The following is a 21624-nucleotide window of genomic DNA, read 5'->3' as shown; positions in this document are numbered from 1 at the left end:
TATGGTTGGCGTTTGGATCAGCAGAATGAGTTTCCGATAAGGGCTGCCACTGCAGTTCTCTGTTCTCCTTCCCGGAGCTGACAGCCCCTCCTCCCACGGGACTGAGCCTGGCAGGGAGGGGCGCGGGTCCCCTGGCCGCAAAAACTGACAGATTTCGCTGATCTCAGCAGTTCCCACGTTTTTCATGAGTTTGTTGTATGAAGTATGCCCACAAGTCAGATTGCTCTGTGGTGTCCAGTCCACGCAGTTCCTGGCTTTCTACCTACTTTCCTGGAGGAGTAACTAAAACATACAGCTCACCAGTCTGCCATCTTGCCCCGCCTCCCATAGAAATTTCCAACCCATTTTTTTTAAATATGGTTTTGTTCACTCACCATACATTCCATCCCAAGTAAATAATTGATGGTTTTCTGCATGGTCATACATTTATGTGTTCACCACCTTCACCATTATCTATAAAAGAGCATCTACATTTCTTCCACAAGGCAGGAGGGAGAGTCAAAGAAGGTAGAGAGGAAAAAGAAAGAGGAAAAAAAAAGACAGCTAGGAAGCAGCAAAAGGAAAAATAACCTTAAATCAAAGTAGGATAAAGAATCAGACAATACCACCAATGTCAAGTGTCTAACATGCCTCCCCATCCCCCCCTCTTATCTGCATTCACCTTGGTATATCACCTTTGTTACATTAAAGGAAGCATAATACAATGATTCTATTAGTTATAGTCTCTAGTTTATGCTGATTGCATCCCTCCCCCAATGCCTCCCCATTTTTAACACCTTGCAAGGTTGACATTTGCTTGTTCTCCCTTGTAAAAGAACATATTTGTACATTTTATCACAATTGTTGAATACTCTAGATTTCACCAAATTACACAGTCCCAGCCTTTATCTTTCCTCCTTTCTTGTGGTGTCTCACATGCTCCCCACCTTCTTCTCTCAACCGTATTCATAGTTACCTTTGTTCAGTGTACTTACATTGTTGTGCTACCGTCTCCCCAAATTGTGTTCCAAACCACGCATTCCTGTCTTCTATCACCGTGTAGTGCTCCCTTTAGTATTTCCTGTAGGACAGGTGTCTTGTTCACAAAGTCTCTCATTGTCTGTTTGTCAGAAAATATTTTCAGCTCTTCCTCATATTTGAAGGACAGCTTTGCTGGATACAGGATTCTTGGCGGTTTTTCTCTTTCAGTATCTTAAATATATCACACCACTTCCTTCTTGCCTCCATGGTTTCTGCTGAGAGATCCGCACATAGTCTTATTAAGCTGCCTTTGTATGTAATGGATCGCTTTTCTCTTGCTGCTTTCAGGATTCTCTCTTTGTCTTTGACATTTGATAATCTGATTATTAAGTGTCTTGGCGTAGGCCTATTCATATCTCTTCTGTTTGGAGTACGCTGCGCTTCTTGGATCTGTAATTTTATGTCTTTCATAAGAGATGGGAAATTTTCATTAATTATTTCCTCTATTATTGCTTCTGCCCCCTTTCCCTTCTCTTCTCCTTCTGGGACACCAATGATACGTACATTATTGTACTTTGTTTCATCCTTGAGTTTCCGGAGACGTTGCTCATATTTTTTCATTGTTTTCTCCATCTGCTCCTTTGGTGTGTAGGCTTTCAGGTGTTTTGTTCTCCAGTTCCTGAGTGTTTTCTTCTGCCTCTTGAGATCTGCTGTTGTATGTTTCCATTGTGTCTTTCATCTCTTGTGTTGTGCCTTTCATTTCCATAGATTCTACTAGTTGTTTTTTTGAACTTTTGATTTCTGCCATATACATGCCCAGTGCTTCCTTTACAGCCTCTATCTCTTTTGCAATATCTTCTCTAAACTTTTTGAATTGATTTAGCATTAGTTATTTAAATTCCTGTATCTCAGTTGAAGTGTACATTTGTTCCTTTGACTGGGCCAGAACTTTGTTTTTCTTAGTGTAGGTTGTAATTTTCTGTTGTCTAGGCATGGTTTCCTTGGTTATCCAAATCAGGTTTTCCCAGACCAGAACAGGCTCAGGTCCCAGAGGGAAGAAATATTCAGTATCTGGTTTCCCTGCGGGTGTGTCTTAGAAAATTACTCCCCACTTTGATGCCTCGTGTCACTGTGCTTTTCTGCCCAGCAGGTGATGCCTGTTAGCCTATAATTCTTGACTGGCGTGAGGAGGTATGGCCGTGTTCCCCCAGGCTCTGGGGTATGGTTCTGAATGGAAAGGGCCCCACCCCTTTCCTCAGATTTTATGCTGTGTTCTCTGGCATTCCTCCCAATTCAGGTTGATGTATGATGAGTGGATGGTCTCATTTGTCCCCCCACAGTTATTCTGGATTATTTACTAGTTGTTTCTGGTTTTTTGTAGTTGTTCCAGGGGGACTACTTAGCTTCCACTCCTCTCTATGCCGCCATCTTGCCCCTGTTATGTTGTGTTTTTGTTTTCATTTGCCTTGAGATATTTACAAATTGCTCTTGGAATTTCTTCCTTTACCCACTGGTTGTTTATGATGTGTTGTTTAGCCTCCATATATTTGTGAATTTTCTGACCTTCTGCCTCTTATTGATTTGCAACTTCATTCCATTATGATCTGAGAAAGTGTTTTGTATAATATCTATATTTTTAAATTTGTTGAGACTTGTGTTGTGACCCAACATGTGGTCTATCCTAGAGGATGATTCATGAGCACTTGAGAAAAATGTCTATCCTGCTGTTGTAAGGTGTAGTGTTCTATAAATGTCTGTCAAGTCTAGTTCATTTATCATACAATTCAACATCTCTGTTTCCTTATTGATCCGCTATGTATATGTTCTATCCATTCATAAGAGTAATGTATTGAAGTCTCCGACTATTATTGTGGAGGTATCTACTTCTCCCTTCAGTGTTGTCAGTGCTTGCCTCATGTATTTTGGGGCACTCTGGCTTTGTGCATAAATATTTATGATTGTTATGTCTTCTTGATGAATTGCCCCTTTTATTAATATATAGTGGCTTTCTTTGTCCCATTTAATTGTTTTACATTTGAAGTCTGCTTTGTCTGATATTAATATAATTACTCCCACTTTTTTCTGGTTGTTGTTTGCATGAAATATCTTTTTCCAACCTTTCAATTTCAACCTATTTTTGTCCTTGTGTCTAAAGTGAATTTCCTGTAGACAGCATTTAGATGGGTCCTGTCTTTTAATCCTTTCTGCCAGTCTATGTCTTTTTATTGGGGAATTTAATCCATTAACATTTAGTATTATTACTATAAGGGCAGTACTGTCTCCTACCATTTTGTCTTTTAGATTTTATATGGCATACCTAATTTTTTTCTCTCTCTCCTTTTACCCTTCCTAATAGTCTTCATTCCTACACTCTTCTCCAAATCTGTCTCTTCTGTCTTTTCCTATCAGCCAGTCGAACTCCCCTTAGTATTTCTTGTAGTGCAGGTCTCTTATTCACAAACTCAGTGTCTGTTTGTCTGAAAATATTTTAATCACTCACTCATTTTTGAAGGACATTTTTGCCAGATATAGAATTCTTAGTTGGCAATTTTTCTCTTTCAGTATCTTAAGTATATCATACCACTGCCTTCTCGCCTCCATGGTTTCTGTGGAGAAATCCATACATAGTCTTATCACACTTCTCTTGTATGTGATGGATTGCTTTTCTCTTGCTGCATTCAGAATTTTCTCTTTGTCTTTAACATTGGACAATCTGATCAGCAAGTGTCATGCAGTAGTTCTGTTGGGATCCATTCTATTTGGGGTACACTATGCTTCTTGAATCTGTAATTTTATGTCTTTCTTAAGAGTTGGGAAATTTTCAGTGATTATTTCCTCCATTATTCTTTCTACCACTTTTCCCTTCTCTTCACCTTCTGTAACACCCATAACACATATATTCATGTGCTTCATGTTATCATTCAGTTTCCTAAGACCTTGCTTGTATATTTCCATTCTTTTCTCTATCTGCTCCTTTATGTGTATGATTTCAGATGTCCTGTCATCCAGTTCACTGATCTTTTCTTCTGCCTCTTCAAATCTACTGTTGTGTCTCCATTGTGTTTTTCATCTCTTCCATTGTGCCTTTCATTCCCATAAGTTCTGCCATTTGTTTTTTCAAGCTTCTCAATTCTTCATTATGGTCATCCATTGTCTTCTTTATATCCTTCATCTCTTTTGCCACATTTTCCTTCAGCTCGTTGATTTTATTTAGGAGATTTGTTTGAACATCTTTGGTTGTTTCATTTCCTGTATCTCAGTTGAAGTGTTAGTTTGTTCCTTTGGCTGGTCCATATTTTCATGTTTTCTAGTATGGCTTATTATTTTTAGCTGTCTAGGCATCTGCTTTTCTTGATTAGTTTATTCTGGAGATCATTTTCACTCTTTTACCTAGAGTTTTCATGTTGGTTGGCCTTGTTCTCTATCTGTTCTTTGGTGTTCAGTTCAACTTACTCTAGACCTCTAACATAGCTTCTGTTTAGTTGATCAGAATTTTTCAACCCCTGGTTTTCTGGTTCTTGCTCTGCCTCTATGTAACCTTTTTTGAGAAGGTCTCCCCAGATATGATGAACTGCAATCAGATTTTCCCAGTCCAGACAGGCCCAGATCTCAGAAGGAGGATGTACTCCATATCATGTTTCCCTGAGAATGAGACCCCACATGTTGTCAGACCCTCCTTTGAAGCCTCTAGACTGTGCTGTTCCTATACCACCCAGCAAGTGGTCCTTGTTAGCCTGCAGCTCCCTACCAGTGTAAAGAGGTATAATGCCTTTAATTCTTTATATACCCTGTCCCAGCCAGGGGCATGGCTGGTTCAAGCTGTTTCTGTTGTTGAGCCACTGGGGTCTGAGTTCTCTGAATAAGGGCCACCCAACTGAGCTGGGCCCTGCCTCCCTTTGTCTTGGGAAGGTTATGTACTTTAGGGTGTTATGTCCCCCACTAGACTTATGCTTTATTGCTCAGGCCTATCTTAGTTTTGCCCTTGCCTGGGTTCAGCTGCCAATTGCAGATACCTGAGGCTTTCTGTAGTGGGCTACTTAGAATAGTTATTTTTTAAAAAAGAAATCCCTTTTCAAGACCTTTTCCCAGCCCTCAAATTTTGTCAGTCCCAGTGTAGACTTTTTAAATTTATGCCTCTAGGCTATTATCTCTTTCACCTGAATAGTTACTCTCAGACAACTTTAATTCTCTCCTTGCCTGGGGTAATGCTGAAGCCTGATGGGCTATTGAAAAAAAAAAAAATAGTCAGAGAGAAAGAAAAGAAGAAGAAGAAGAAGAAGAAGAAGAAGAAGAAGAAAAACTTTTCAGAGTGAGACCCCAGTTCCCCAGATTTGGAAGCAAGAGCTACAAGAGCTGGAGTAGGTACAAGTTTCTATGTGTCCCTTTTTCTTTGAGCCCAGCCCTTTTCCTGTATTCTGAACAGCTCCAACTCCAAAAGTCTGTGTGTTTTTTGTTGTTGTTGTCAGCCCCACCTCTCTGCTGGACCAAATCCTCCTGGTTCCTTTCATGTGCACTCTTGATTTATCTGTGCATGGATGTTTTATTCAGCAGTCCAAATTTTTTAACTAATTCTGTAACTAGGGCCTGATTGGGCCCCACTCCTTGCTCCCAGCACATATTGATTCTTTTTCCCTCAAGGAAGCAGCTCCAAGACAGTATACCATGTCTGCTGGGGAGAAGTGCCAGCCCCCTGGCTGGGGATACTGAAATTTCAGCTGTAGCTGTTCCACCCTTTACAGACTGGTGTATTATGAATACAGGTCACAGAAGTCCCAGAAACCACTGTTCCATGCAGTTCCTATTTACCAGCTTCCCTAGAGGAGTAACTAAATTCCACACCCCACCGCTCTGCCATCTTGCCGCCCTGATCGTGGCTTTTGATCAGTTAATTTGAATCTCTGGGTCCAAGTTCTGAGCTGCTGTTTCAGCCTGCCCTGGGCAGAGATGTCTGCAGCCATTGTTTCAACCCCATCCCCAACAGGTGCTAAGGTGATAGAGGTTTAAAGATGCAGGAACTATGTAATGGTACTGTGAACAAGCAAATGTATGCTTTGCTTTGTATGACTGCATGTTATGTGAACATGCCTCAATAAATAAATTAAAAGAAATAAAGAATCAGGGCCTCCTTAGGGTTGTGGGGGAACGGTTTGATGAAGGGCACCATCTGCTGGGCAAGAATAGTAACTCCAGTTTAGGGTAGTTGTCAAAGAGGCTTTTCATTTCTCTCCTAACTTTATCCCCAGGGTTCTTTGGAGCTGGGCTGTGTCCACTTTATGAGTCCCTGGTCCTGTTACCACTGGGAAATACTGATTTGGTAAAGTCTTTTCTGGGATGATCCTCCTCTCAATATTTGCCATCTATACAAAAACAACTAGAGGCAATGAAAAGAGTGCAAAACAAACAAATAAACAAAAACTATAGAGGCAAAAACAAAAGCAAGCAGAACAGATCAAGACTCCCAGAGAAGGAGGCGAGGATCAAAAGCTCTTACATGGAATTGAAACAGTTGCACAATGTGTGCAATCTTAAAAATTGCACCACATATCCACAGCAAGAATCAGATTAAGAAGAGCTGAAACAATTTGATCAGTTAAAAATGGGGGCATTCTAAAGGTCTAGAGTAAGTTGAACCAAGCATCAAAAAAGATCCTTAACATAAAGTCAATCAACAATAAAACCCTAGTCAGAGAGAGAAATTGACATTCTGAGTAAACTCAACAAGATAATCATATGCCTAGACATCAGCAAAAATTACAAGTCATACTAAGAAACAAGAAGTTATAGCCCAATCAAAGGAAAAAATTAAAAGTTCAGAGGAGACACACAATGTGGAACAACTAATCAAAGATGTTCAAACAGAGCTCCTAAATCCTTTCAAGGAGATGGAGGAAAATATAGCTAAAGAGATAAAGGATATTAAGAAGACATTGGGTTAGCATAAGGAAGAATATGAAGGTATGAAAAGAAACATAGTAGACATTAGGGAACGAAAGGCACAATAGAAGAGATTAAAAATGTGCTAGAGGCAAATAGCAGATTTAAACAGGCAGAGGAAAGAATCAGCAAACTTAAAAATAGGACAAATCAAAATCTTGCAGGAACAAGAAGAGACAGAAAAAAGAATGAAAAAAAATTGAGTGGGATCTCAGGTAATTGAATGACAGCATTAAGTACACCCGCAATACAAGATGGGTGTCCCAGAAGGAGAATAGAAGGGAAAGGTGGCAGAAAGAATATTTGAGGAAATAGTAGCTGAAAGATGTCCCAACTCTTATAAAAGACATAAATATACATGTCCAAGAAGCACAATGTATTCCAAACAGAATAAATCCTAATAGACCTACTCTGAGACACATACTGATCAGATTGATAAATGTCAAAGATAAAGACAGAATATTGAAAGCAGTAAGAGAAAAGTGATTCATCACATACACATGAACTGCAATAAGAGTAAGTGTTGATTTCTCATCAGAAACCATGGAGGTGAGAAGGCAGAGGTATGATACATTTCAGGAACTGAAAGAGAAAAACTACCAGCCAAGAATTTTTTTATCCAGCAAAACTGTCCTTCAAAAATGAGGGAGACAAGGGTGTGGATCTCCCTGGCAGCATAGGGTGTGGCTCCCAGGGATGAGTAGGGGACCCAGCATCACAGGATTGAGAAAGCCTTCTTGAACAAAGGATCGGGGAAGAGAAATGAAACAAAACAAAGTTTTAGTGGCTGTGAGATTTCAAATGGAGTTGAGAGGTCATTCTGGAGGTTATTCTTATGCATTTTATAGATATCCCTTTTTAGTTATTGTTTTAGAATAGCTGGAAGGAAATACCTGAAACTTTTGGACTGAAATCCAGTATTGTTGATTCTTGAAGATGAATCAGCTATGTATCTTATACAGTGTGACTGTGTGATTGTGAAAACCTTGTGGCTCACACTCCCTTTATCTAGTGTATAGACAGATAAGTAGAAAAAAAGGGGGACAAAAAGTAAATGAATAATGTAGGGGAGGAGTAGGAGATGTTTTTGGTTTTCTTTCATAGTTTTATTTTTATTTTTATTCTTATTTTCATTTTTATTTCTTGGACTAATAAAAATGTTCAAAAAATTGATTGTGAGAATGAATGTAAAACTATATGAAGATACTGTGAACAACCGATTGTACACTTTGGATTACTGTATGGTACATGAACTTATCTCAAATTGCATTAAAAATGAAGGAGAGTTTAAAAATATTTACAGATAAACAGAAACAAACAGTTTGTCAACAAGAGATATGCTCTACAAGAAATACTATAGGGAGTTCTGCATGCTGAAAGGAAAATACAGCAGACAGAGGCTTGGAGTAGTGTAGAAATGAAGATTATCAGTTACAGTAACACATAAAACCAAAAGGAAAATGTGATTGAAATAATAACTGTCTTTGCAGTAATAACACTCATTGTTAATTGATTAAACTTCTCAATCAAAAAAAAAAAGCACACATGTTGAATGGATTAAAAAGTATGATCCAATTATAGGCTGTGTACAAGAGACTCACCTTAGACCCAAAGACAAAAATCGGTTGAAAGTGAAAGTTTGGAAAAAGATATTCCATATAAAGAGTAACCAAAAAAAAAAAAAAAAAAAAAAAAATGGGGTAGCTATACTAATGTTGGACAAAATAGACATTAAATACAAAACTGCTATGAGACATATAAAGACACCATATATAAAGAAAAGGGTCAAGCAACCAAGAAGAAATAACAATCAAATATTTATGCACCTAACTATGGTGTCTCAAAGTGCATGAGGCAAACACTGGTAAAATTGAAGGGAGAAATAGACATCTCCACAATAATAACTGGAAACTTTAATATACCACTAACATCAGTAGATTGAACAGCTACACAGATGATTAATAAGGAAATAGAGAATTTGAATAAATGATTAATGAACTAGATCTAACAAATATTTATACAAAATTGCACCCCCAAACAGCAGGATATACATTCTTTTCAAGTGCTCATGGATCATTCTCTAGGATAGGCCACATTTTGGGTCACAAAACAAGCCTCAATAAATTAAAAAAGTTGAAATCATACAAAGCACTCTGTCTAACTGTAATGGAAAGAAGATGAAAATCAATAACCTGCTGAGAATTGGAAAATCCATAAAATAAATGGAAGTTAAACAACACACTCTCAACAATCAGTGGGACAAACAAGAAATTGCAAGAAAACCCAGTAAATATCTCGAGACAAATGAAAATGAGGCCACAGGGAAGGCAGTGCTGAGAAGAAAATTTATAGCTGTATACCCTACATTAATAAGGAAGAAACAGCAAAATTCAGAAACCTAACTGTACACCTGGAGGAACAAGAAAAAGAAGAGCCAACTAACCCCAAGGCAAGCAGAAGGAAAGAAATAACAAAGATTAGAGCAGAAATAAGTGAAATTGAGAATAAGACCCAATAGAAAGGATCAACAATAAAAAAAGTTGGCTCTTTGAGATCAGTAAAATTGGCAAACACTTAGCTAGACTGACAAAGAAAAAAAAGAGAAGATGCAAATAAATAAAATCAGAAATGGGAGCAGTGACCTTACTGTTGACCCCACAGAAATATAAAGGATACTATGAAGAACTGTGTGCCAGTAAATTAGACAACTTAGATGAAATGGACAAATTCTGAGAAGCACGTGGAAAACCTACACTGGCTCTGGAAGAAATAGAAGACTTCAACAGACCAATTACAAATAAAGAGATTGAGTCAGTCATCAAACGCCTCCAACAAAAATGTCCCAGGACAAGATGCCTTCACAGGTGAATTCTAAATTCCAAGAAGAAGAATCTTGCTCAAACTCTTCCAAAAAATTGAAGAGGCGGGAACACTACCCAGCTTATTCTTTGAAACCAACATCACCTAAATACTAAAGCCAGATAAGATACTAGAAGAAAAGAAAATTACAGACCAATATCTCTAATGAATATAGATGCAAAAGTCCTCAAAAAAGTACTCGCAAATTGAATTCAGTAGCATAGTAAAAGAATTATACAGCATGGTCAAGTGAATTTTATTCCAGATATGCAAGACTGGTTCAATACAATGAAATCCATTAATGTAATACTCTACATTAACAAATCAAAGGGAAAAAACCACATGACCATTTTGATTCATGCTGAAAAGGCTATTATTATTATGATTATTTTACAAAATCCAGCATCCTTTCTTGATAAAAACACTTTGAAAGATAGGAATAGAAAGAAACTTCTTCAAAATGATAAAAGGCATATATAAAAACCCACTGCTGACATTGTACTCAGTGGTGAAAGACTGAAAACTTTCTCTCTAAGATCTGGAACAAGACAAGGGTGCCCACTGTCACCACTGTTATTCAAAATTGTACTAAAAATTCTAGCTAGAGCAGTTAGGAAAGTACATGAAATAAAAGGCGTGCAAATCAGAAAGGAAGAAGTAAAACTTTCATTATTTGCAGATAACACGATTCTATTTTTAGAATGTTCCCAAACATCTACAACTAAGCTACTAGAGCTAATAAATGAGTTCAGCAAAGTGGCAGGATGCAAGATCAGCATGCAGAAATCAGTAGTGTTTCTATACACTAGTAATGAGCAATATGATGAAGAAATCAAGTAAAACTTCCATTTACAATAGCAACTAAAAGAATAAAATGTCTGGGAATAAATTCAATCAAGGATGTAAAGGATGTATATACAGAAACTATAAAACAGTGCTAAAAAAAAAATGAAAGAAGACCTAAATAAATGGAAGGACATCCCATGTTCATGGATTGGAAGACTAAATATCATTAAAATGTCAATTCCATCCAATGATTTCAAGATTCAATGTAATCTCAATCAAATTTCCAACAGTCTACTTTGCAAAAACAGAAAAACCAATTATCAAATTTATTTGGAAGGATAAAGGACCCCAAATAGCCCAAAACATCTCGGAAAGGAAGACTGAGGTTGGAGGACTCACAGTTACTGATTTTAAAACATATTACAAAACTATAGTGGTCAAAACAGCATGACACTGGCATAAAGCTATACCAATGGAACTGAATTGAGAGCTCAGAAATAGACCCTCACATCTATGGCCAATTGATATTTGACAAGGCTACCAAGTTCACTCAACTGGGACAGAATAATCTCTTCAACATATGGGGCTGGGAGAACTGGATATATATGGGCAAAAAAAAAAAAAAAAAAAAAAAAAAAAAAGAGGACCCCTAACTCACCCCTTATACAAAAATTAACTCAAAATGTACCACAGACCTAAATATAAGAACCTGGTCCATAAAAGAAAATGTAGGGAAGCATCTTTAAGGTCTTGTGGTAGGCAATGGTTTCTTAGCCCTTACACTCAAAGCACAAGCAATGAAAGAAATAATAGATAAATGGGACCTCCTCAAAATTAAAAACTTTTGTGCTTCAAAGGACTTTGCCAAGAAAGTGAAAAGATGATCTACTCAATTGTACAAAATATTTAGAAACCACATATCTGATAAGTGTTTAATATCCAGAATATAAAGAAATCCTACAAGTCAACAATAAAAAGACAAACAACCCAATTGAAAAATGGGCAAAAGACTCAAACGATATTTTCCAAAGAGGAAATACAAATGGCTAAAAAGCACATGAAAAAATGCTCAAGAACGCTAGCTATTAGGGAAATGCACATCAAAACCACAATGAGATTTCATTTCACACCCACTAGAATGGCTGCTATTAAACTAACAGGAAGTTACAAGTGTTGGAGAGGATGTGGAGTAATAGGAACATTCATTCATGGTGCAGCCACTGTGGAAGACAGTTTGGCAGTTCCTCAGGAAGCTAAATATAGAATGGCCATATGATCTGGCAATCCTGCTGCTGTGTCTATGCCTAGGAGAACTAAATACAGGTTTGCAAACAGACATTTGCACACCAATGTTCATAGCAACATTATTCACAATTACCAAAAGATGGAAGTAACCTAAGTGTCCATTAACAGATGAAGGGATAAGCAAAAGTGATACATACACACAATGGAATATTCTTCAGTTATAAAAGGAATGAAGTCCTGATGCTTTCAACAACATGGATGAACCTTGAGGACATTATGTCGAGTGAAAAGCCAGACACAAAAGAACAAATATTGTATAATCTCACTGATATGAACTAATTATAGTAAGCAAACTCAGAGTTAGAATCTGGTATATAGGTTACCAAGTGATAGAATGAGGGTAGAGAATGGGGAACTGATGCTAAATTTGTGCAGAATTTCTGTTTCGGTTGATTGTAAATGTCTGGATATGGATAGTGGTGATGGTAGCACATTATCTTGCATGTAATTAACAGTGCTGAATTATGTTTGTGAATGTGGTTGAAAAGGGAAGTTTTAGGTTGTGAATGTTACTTCTAAAAGGAAAGTTAGAAGATAAAAATAGAACTGTATAACACAGTGAACCCTGTTGTGAATGATGAATTGGGGTTAATAGTAAAAATATAGGAATGTTTTTCATAAATTATAACTAATGTACAACACTATTACAACATGTAAATAATAGAGTGGTGTGCTGGTTTGAATGTATTATGTTCCCCAGAAAAAGCCATATTGTTTGATGCAATCTTGTGGGGCAGACATATCAGTGGGGATTAAGTAGGAATGTTTGGATTAGGTTGTTTGCATGGAAATGTGCCCCACCCAACTGTAGGTGATAACTCTGATGAGATAATTTCCATGGAGGTGTGGCCCCACCCATTCAGGGTGGGCCTTGATCAGTGGAGCCATATAAATGAGCTGACAAACAGAAGAAACTCAGTGCAGTTGAGAGTGACATTTTGAAGAGGAGCTACAGCCAAGAGGGACACTGAAGAAAGCACAGGAGCTGCACATGAGAGACAGTTTAAAGATGGCCTTTGAAAGCAGACTCTTGCTCCGGAGAAGCTAAGAGAGGACAAATGCCCCAAGAGCAACTAAGAGTGACATTTTTGAGGAACTGCATCCTAGAGAAGAACGTCTTGGGAGAAGGCCATTTTGAAACCAGAACTTGGAGCAGGCAGTGGCCACATGCCTTCCCAGCTAACAGAGGTTTTCTGGACACCATTGGCCATCCTCCAGTGAAGGTACTTGATTGCTGATGTGTTACCTTGAACAGTATGGCCTTAAGACTAACTGTGTGACCAAATAAATCCCCTTTTATAAAGGCCAATCCATTTCTGGTGTTTTGCAGCATTAGCAAACTAGAACAAGTGGTATATGGAAAAATATAGCTAATGTAAAGTATGAACTATAGTTACCAGTAACATTTTAATATTCTTTCATCAGTTGTAACAAAGGTACCAGACTATAACGCAAAGTGTCAACAACAGAAGGGTATATGGGAACATTGTATTTTTTTACATGACTTCTCTGTAAACTTACAACTTCTCTAATTCAAAAAATAACAATAATTAAAAAAACTCTATGCTAAGTGAAAGAAACCAGACACAAAGTACTACATTGTATGATTCTACTTATATGAAATGTAAATACAAATAAATTTATAGAGACAGAATTAGATTAGTGGTTTTATAGGGTTTGGAGAAGGAAAAAGAGATTGAGATTGATTGCGAAGGGGTATGGGGATTTTTTTTTTTTTTTTTTTTTGGAGGAATGAAAATTTTCTAAAATTGATTCTGGTGATGAATGCACATCTCTGGGATTATACTATAAGCCATTGATTGTACACTTTGGATGAATTGTATGGTATAGGACTATATCTCAATAAAACTGCCTAAGAAAAAAAGATTCTGGGTACATGGCCACCCAACTACATTTCCCAGACTTCGTTATAGCTAGGTGTGACCAATAGGCATGCATAATGAAATAAAGTGTACAACTTCCAGATCAGGTCCTTTAAATAAAAGGAGCATATACTCCCCTCCTCTCTCTCTCTCCCATTTCCCTGGTATGGGATGCAGATAGGGCAGAGAGTCTGTGAAGTGAAAAAAAGCCACATCCTAGGGATCAGAGGATAGCAAGATGAAGGAGTTTGGGTCCTGACACAATTGCATTGCTTTAAACAGCTTCCTGGGACTCTTATGTAAGAGAAAAATGACTTCGATATCACTTATGCAAGTATATTATTCATTTGGTATTAGAATGGCCTGAATTGTATTTTACTCCTAGAATAATTATTTATAGGCAAAAGTTAGATACCTAAGACTTAAAACAGAAAGGATAAAAAGTTGTTTTCTGGAAAGTAGAACTGAATGTGGGGTGGGGATTGAATAGGAGATAAACACTGCTTTTTATTATAAGTCCTTCTATACTATTTAATTTTTAAACACATGCATAAGTCATTTTGATAAAAATAAAGTAACAGTTAATTATGTTAATTTTTAGAAAAAAATAGAACACAAATAGAAGTAGAAAGAAAATAGGCAACCCATTTCTTCACCACCTTGAGAAAACATTTTGGTGATTATGTCAAGTTATTTTTCCACATATAGGCTTTGTTTATTTGATTGAAAAGTTAGTACATTGAGGTCTGAGAATAAGTTAATTGAATTTGACCTCTTGGGTCACTGATGATCTACAACAGGACTGTTTCAAGAGAATGAATGAGTTTGGAGTATTTGCAGAGCAGCATGAGGTTCTGTGTGGCTCAAATTCAGTGGGCAAATGGGAAAATAGTAGGAGTTGAGTTTGGAGATGTAGGCTGGCAGCCAAGTCACCTAGGCTCTGTGGACCATAGAGAGGACTGTGGCATTTTATTCTAAGTATTACCTTAGAATATTTATTATTGTGCATATATATTATTTTAAATGTACCCTAAATACTGTGTGGAGAATGGACTATTGGAAGGCAAGGCAAAAGGCAACAAGAACAGTTAGGAGGCAATTATAGTTGTCCTGGTAGGAGTTAATGGTGGCTTGCCCTGGGTAATAGTAGCAAAAGTGATGAGATGAGTTGGATTCTAAACACAGTGTGAAGTTTGGTATCAACAGACTTGGTGGATGGATGGATGGGGTATGTATGTGAAGAAATGGAAAAGCTGCTGGGTAAATGGGAAGAGAATGATACTGAATGATAGGGAGTTTTTAGGGAGGAGTAGATTTTAGGTAGAAATCCAGGCTTCTGTTTTGGACATATTAAGTTTCAAATACATCTAAGTGGAGAAACAAAGTAGCAGTTGGATAGAATACATCTAAAACTTGAAGGAAGTTTAAAGTGATACTTGTATCTTTTAAGGTCATGAAGGTGTAAAAGTCATCAAAATCAGCTGACTGGATGAGATTACCTGAGTGAAGGAGATAAAGAAGAGTTTCTAGGACCAAGTCCTTGGTAATATACCTTATCGAGATCAAGAAGTGGAGCTGGACCTAGAGAAAGAGTGGCCAGTGAGGTAAGGAGAAAACCAAGAGAGTGTGTTCTGAAATCTAAGTGAGGAAGTGACTGAAGAAAGGAGGGGTGATTGTGTGAAATGCTGCTGATGGGGCAAGTGCAAGGAGAGCTGAGAACTGGTTCTTGGATTTGTCGTTGTGGAGGTCAGTCTCAGTGAGTGATAGGAACAGATACCTGGTTAGAATGTTTGAAGAGAATGGAGGATATTTTAAGTGAGGGAGATGAAATCAGATTTGTAGGTAAGAAGACAGTAGAGGCAGGAGGGGGAAGTTTCAAGAGAGAGGAAGTGCTACATCAAGGACCTGGAGAGGACTGTAATGAATTGGTTCAAAAATACAGGTGGAATATTTGCCTTGGAAAGAGGAACAATTCTTCCTCCAAGATCAAAGGAAAATGGGAAAGTTGAAGTAAAGGGAGAAGATCTTTTTACCAATGAAGTAGTTTAGAACATAATATTCTAAAAGAGTGAATTTATGGGTTTAACAATGGAAACAGTTTGAAAGTGAATTATACGGGAGATGAACGAAGTTTTGCCGAGGTGTACCATGGGCTTGGATGAGATTATCGATCATGGATGTGTAGACAATCAGATGAAAGGACTTCATACAGTAGCTCTCAGCAGCCTGGAAATGGGAGAAGAAATAAAGAGAGTTGGGCAAGCCCAGTTTATTGCATTTTAGTAATATTTCCATTTTTAATGTTTAAGATAAAAAGATAGATCTGATGTTTTCTGTTATCTGGATACTTCAGGTATAATGATAGCATGTTTACTCGCAGGTCAAATAAATTTGGGATACAGCAATAACAACAATGTACTTTCCTTTTATTTATGCATAATTTATGTTACCAATGCCATTTCCCCATAGAAATTCAATACATTTTAAAAATCCTATTCAAATTTACCTGTATTCTGCCTTCACACAAGCAAAAAAATGCTCAAGAATTTTCTTCCATTGATTTATATGAAAAGTTAATTAAACAAAGAAAGTAAAATAGGAGACACATGTAGACTATGTTAAGAATATTTATTAAGTCTATTGAGTAATTCTAATTGGGCTCCTTGACTATTTCTGACTGGATTTATTTTGGATGAAAGACATGTGAGCCTGCATTTAGTTCATAAGATATTGGAGGAAGGAATGGATTTTGATGTTTTGGACTTTCTTCTATTTTTTGACTATAAAATTGACAGTAACCTTTTATAACAGACAGGAGGTACTTACCTTTAATTTGGTGGCTGCCTGGTGGGGGACCAATGGAGGTGGAGGATGTTTTAAAATTATGCTACAAAGTTCTGGCATGTTTCTTCTATATCTGTAGCACCAAAGAGCCATCTCAGGGACATAACCAGAGGTGCTAGAGAATGGATTCAGGATTTGATAAAAAACTTTTTGTTCAGGTTTCTCACAGCATTTGATTGGGCTTCAGCTGTGCTTCCAGTCCAGGATGTTTGTACTGGATTTCCCCAATCCATTTAGACCCTGAACACACCAAGGAACCTAAGGATAATTCAAAGATATCATCGGTCATTTCAAGACCACTTGCCACTTGCTAGTTTCTGCTGTCTGTTTTCCCCCAAAATGTCCTACCTCACTCTTTTTTAAAGCTCTGTAATGAGCTGCTTGTTTTTTTTTTTTTAAAGCAATTTAAAAACTAGCCTGATGGGTACTAAGTCTAACTACTGCTCTAGTGATTGCTGCAAAACTTAGAGAAACAAAAGCATCCTGAAAATACCCATTTCAAAATCATGTTACCCACTAATTCAAAGTCCTGCCAGCATAACTGAGGATATTGTATCCCCATACCCTTACCCTTTCCAGCTGTAACATGCTATCTCCCAGAAACTCTTTGGCATCTTTTCTAAGATACTTACCTAAATTGCTTAGGAGTACGTAATGTAAGTGACAATCCTCTTTTCTTCCTCAAAGTGTTAAATCCATTCAAATAGTGGCTTCATGTTACAGAGGGAGCCAGAAATCTCCATATACTGGTGGGAAGGTGAAAGGAATTGGTCCTGACTCTTCATTTTTAGAGATAATGGAATCAGAATCCTTACTTGCCAGGTTGAAGTAATGCTTAATGCTTCCTATGCTAGTAGGAGTTAGGATTCTATGATTAAAGAACAGTGGCACTATCCCATGAAAGATGAAATAAGGAGTTTTAGGACTCTGATATCAAAAATTTTAACTAAACAAGTAGCATAAATTTGTAGACTATTTAAGACCTTTACTTGACTGTAAGCAACTTGGGTCCAGGGACCATATAGTTCAGTCTCCCAGCCCAGGCACTGGCTTAGAGTAAATTCCCTGAGTGTATGTTTAAATAAAAGATTAAATGAAGACTTGAGAATGTATTATTTGGGGCAATTAGATTTAGCATGTTTTAAATCTTTGAGACGTAGGTCATAACCCGTGAGTTCAATACCAGGCTAGATCAACCACCTGTCTGACCCAGATTCACATTATGGCCTTAAAGCTCCATGCCAAACCTGCTAGTGAAGAAAATAAAATTAGAATTTTTTTGTGTGCTGGAGGGGATTTACAATTTGATTCTAAAATTGAACATTGCTTGACTCATCAAGATATTATAAGCATGTGTGAATTCAGTGAGTGATCTCAAAGGAGCTTAAAAACACATGTAAAGAAAAGGTTTAATAGCCTCCTAAGCCCTGAAAATTATTCATGTTGATGAAATTTGGCTTGGGGCAAATGCTGCGTCTTCTGTTTTTTCTTTCTGATTTACTGGCAATTTTAACACTTCAGCTAAAAGCAGTCACACCACACTGCTAACCACATTTCTAAACTGTTTAACGTTTGTTATAACTTAGAATCTTCTCTTAAGCTTAGTAATGCCAGGAAGTAGTAGGGCAGTTAAGAACACTGAATGTTGCAAGGAAACAGATAATAAAACAAAGATGCAAACAGAGCTCCTGTGATGCATTTCAGCTAAGTCAGGCATGCAAACACTTCTGCTGGAAAGATAAAAATGGGTTCAGCGCTTTAAAACTGTGAACTCTACACTTCAGTAATCAAATTCACGAGACAGTCTAAGTTTCAAATTCTGCTGAGGGCACTGCTTTGTTTGTGCTTAGTGTTTGGATCAAACTAAATCCAGAAGTTTTCTTTACAAATTCTGTGGCACTGGAAATTCACAGTTGGGTTGGGATTGCTATGTGAGGACACAGCAAGAAAGCTATATCAACGCTGACCTCATAAACAGAAGGAAGGTGCACTGGTTAGACGGAAACTTGGAGATCATCTATGCCAACCCCCTCTTTTGAACATCTACCACTCAATTAGGAGTGGTTTTTCTATTAAAATTGTGTTTCTGTCCAATCTTCTAGTTAGAGAGTTTTTGTTTCCTGTGTTTTGATGCAAAGCCATTTGAGCATTGGTATGTGAGTTATAAATTGTACCCTTTAGAAGATAACAACCTACACAATATGAAGACTAGAAAACAGAGCTCCAAAGAAGTTAAATAACCAGTCCAGAATCAGAGAGATAATGACAGATACAACACTACCTAAAACTTGCTCCCCTATCTATAGCCTGGAGCTTTCTATTCTTGTGCAATATCAGTTCGGTTTTATATGGCCATCTTACAGAGACACAATCTCCATATGTGCCATTTTACTGCTAAGTACCATGATCCTATAAATAAAGGGAGGTGAACATGACAACATGTAAGTGCTCTCAGGGAAAACTGGGATTAAATTTCTCAGGAGGAGAAAAAGCAAGGCTAACCTTGGTTCTTTGGGAACGGCATAAATGCTGGCCAAAAGTAAAACAACAACAACAACAACAAAAAAAAAAAACACACCAAAAAAACACACAAAAAAACTTTAACAAAAATGGAATCGTAGAAGAGGCAGCACAGAGTCTGGAGTTAGAAGATCTAGTTTCTGGTCCTGGCTCTGCCATTTCTCAGAAGGCTGTCCCTGGAGTAGCATGGGTGGACTAAGTCAGATGTTGTGACACTGAGGAACTTAACATTGGGCACCCCCTGATCATTAATGTTTAGTTTCTCATTGTCAAGCACAGGTCCAAGTCTGGTGGTAAAAAGCAGAGGACCAACTATAAGCTCACCAAACTACTTCAGAGAACTGAGGTCTCAGGCATTTTGGTGGTTTCCAAATCAGGAATAATCAGGATTCCTTGAAAATATCTGGCCTTTGTTTCTGGCCCTGGGTTCCAAGAGACTTAGGTTATTGGGTTTCATTTTATCCTTCTGCAAAATTCGTATGGAAACACCCCCACCTGTGACAACCCCATGAATTGAAGCCTAATTTCAAGGAGGGTAGGAGGAAAGGATCTAACATTCAGAGAAGGCCTATTTTTTTTTCTTTTTTTTTTTGGTGAGGAATTAAAAAAATACATTATCTTATTTCAGCTTCCCCCAAATCCTTTGAAATAGAAACCGTTTTCTCTATTGTACAGATCAAGAAATTAAAACACAAAGAGGTGGAAAAAAAAAAACAACTCCAACTTGCTAAAAAGTATTCAAGGCAGATCCAAAACACTTTTGCTTAATTTCAAAAATCTATCTTTTTTTACTATATTATACTACCTTCCACTCCAGTACACTAGATTGTATACCATATTGGGCTCCTCAAATGAAAGATACTATATTTTTTATTCTTACTATGGCATAGAAATAGATAGGATTTTTAAAATCGGAAGCATAAAATTGCATGTATTCACTAATGAAAATAGCTATGGTAATTATTTTCCCCTTCAGTTAGAATATGCTTGGAAATTACTCATTAAGGCTAGGAAAATTATTTTTAATTTGAATAATGAAACGAGCTAAAATTTTATAGTTATAATTATTAAAGGAAAAAAAATCCCTTGAAGACAGTTCAAAATAATATTTTGCATTCAATATCATTATTTTATTTTAAAATCTCAAAATAGAACATAATGTAATTTTATAGTAGTCTTCAAATATGTAAATATGTTGTGTTAAAATTCTTCCCATTTTATAGTTGGGAAATATGAGAAAAAAGAAAGGATTTCTATGAGGTCACGAAGTCAGAAGAAACTAAACTATTAAACTGCAGTTTTAGCTGAGGGTGGACAGACTTTTAGAAAAGAACTGAGAGGAAAGAGCTCTGTAAATTATATAATACCTTGCAAATGTTTCTTATTTGTGTTGTTTTTACCTTCAAATGAGGACGGAGGTCCATTTGGGTATGCAATTCATTGTAAGCAGCTATCCCATTTAACATCTTGGAAAACCACCAACTGGTCTATATAGTAGAAAGTTATATCTATTATGTAAGTAGTCTTTGTGTATGTTTTTTCCTTCTTTGTAAAGTATCAAAGGGAGTGAAAATAATTTTTAAAAATGCACCACATGATAGTTTCTTATGCATTCTCCACCCCCCACCCCTCTTCTCTCATCAAACTCTTAGCTCCTTCCTCTTTTCTCCTTGTCTTTCCTTTTCAAAGATAGAGATGATATTAGAGAATGGTTGCAGTGGAATTATCTTTAGATTGTAGCTCTTTTGACTTTGTCTGTCCTTGGAGATTCTGGGACCATCATCATCACTGGCTGTGATTTGGTAGAGGCTTCTGTGAGCACTTTTTGGTCAGTCCTTCAGCCACCTTGGAATTCTGAGTCTGAGAATGTGACACACACAGCACAAAAGTCCCAAGCAACAATCTGCCCCCCATGGGTCTTAGTTATCAGTCATTCTAAATAGGCTTTGGTCTTCATTTTCATTAGGGTGCTATTGCTGTTTTTAGTTTTAAAAGCCTTACTTCCCTTATAATCCTTGGGAACCACTACAACTTTAAAACAAACTGATGGTCAAGATAAGACATGATTTACATGGCATGTGACAAAATTAAGGAAGAAGAGACCATGGAGATATATATATATATATATATATATATATATATATATATATATACACACACACACACACATATATATTTTTTAATTCACCCACTCTCTAATCATCCCTGCCAGCTTGTGTTACCTTCTACAAATTGTTATTGTGACTCTCCTGTAGAAGACCCCCAAATGAGTAAATAAAATGCTCAATACTTGACCTGCACTCATGAGTTGTTTTACTTTAGGTCCTGGGACAAAAATGGTCTTAGGAGATGTTTACATCTTTCTTATTGAACACTTGGATAGTTCAGCATTATCATCCTTGCTATTGGTGTGACTAATTCTGGGCTCAAATTTCAGGTTCAAATACTTTGGTCAAATTCCTGAATCCTTTCTCAATAGCATGCCTGGTGGTTTAGGTATCTAAGCCCGAGGCTCTGCTTTGGGCTTGTCAGG

Source organism: Choloepus didactylus, chromosome 2 (genome assembly GCF_015220235.1).
Source record: "Choloepus didactylus isolate mChoDid1 chromosome 2, mChoDid1.pri, whole genome shotgun sequence".
NCBI classification, from domain to species: Eukaryota; Metazoa; Chordata; class Mammalia; order Pilosa; family Megalonychidae; genus Choloepus; species Choloepus didactylus.
Note: the sequence above shows the minus strand (reverse complement) of the source record.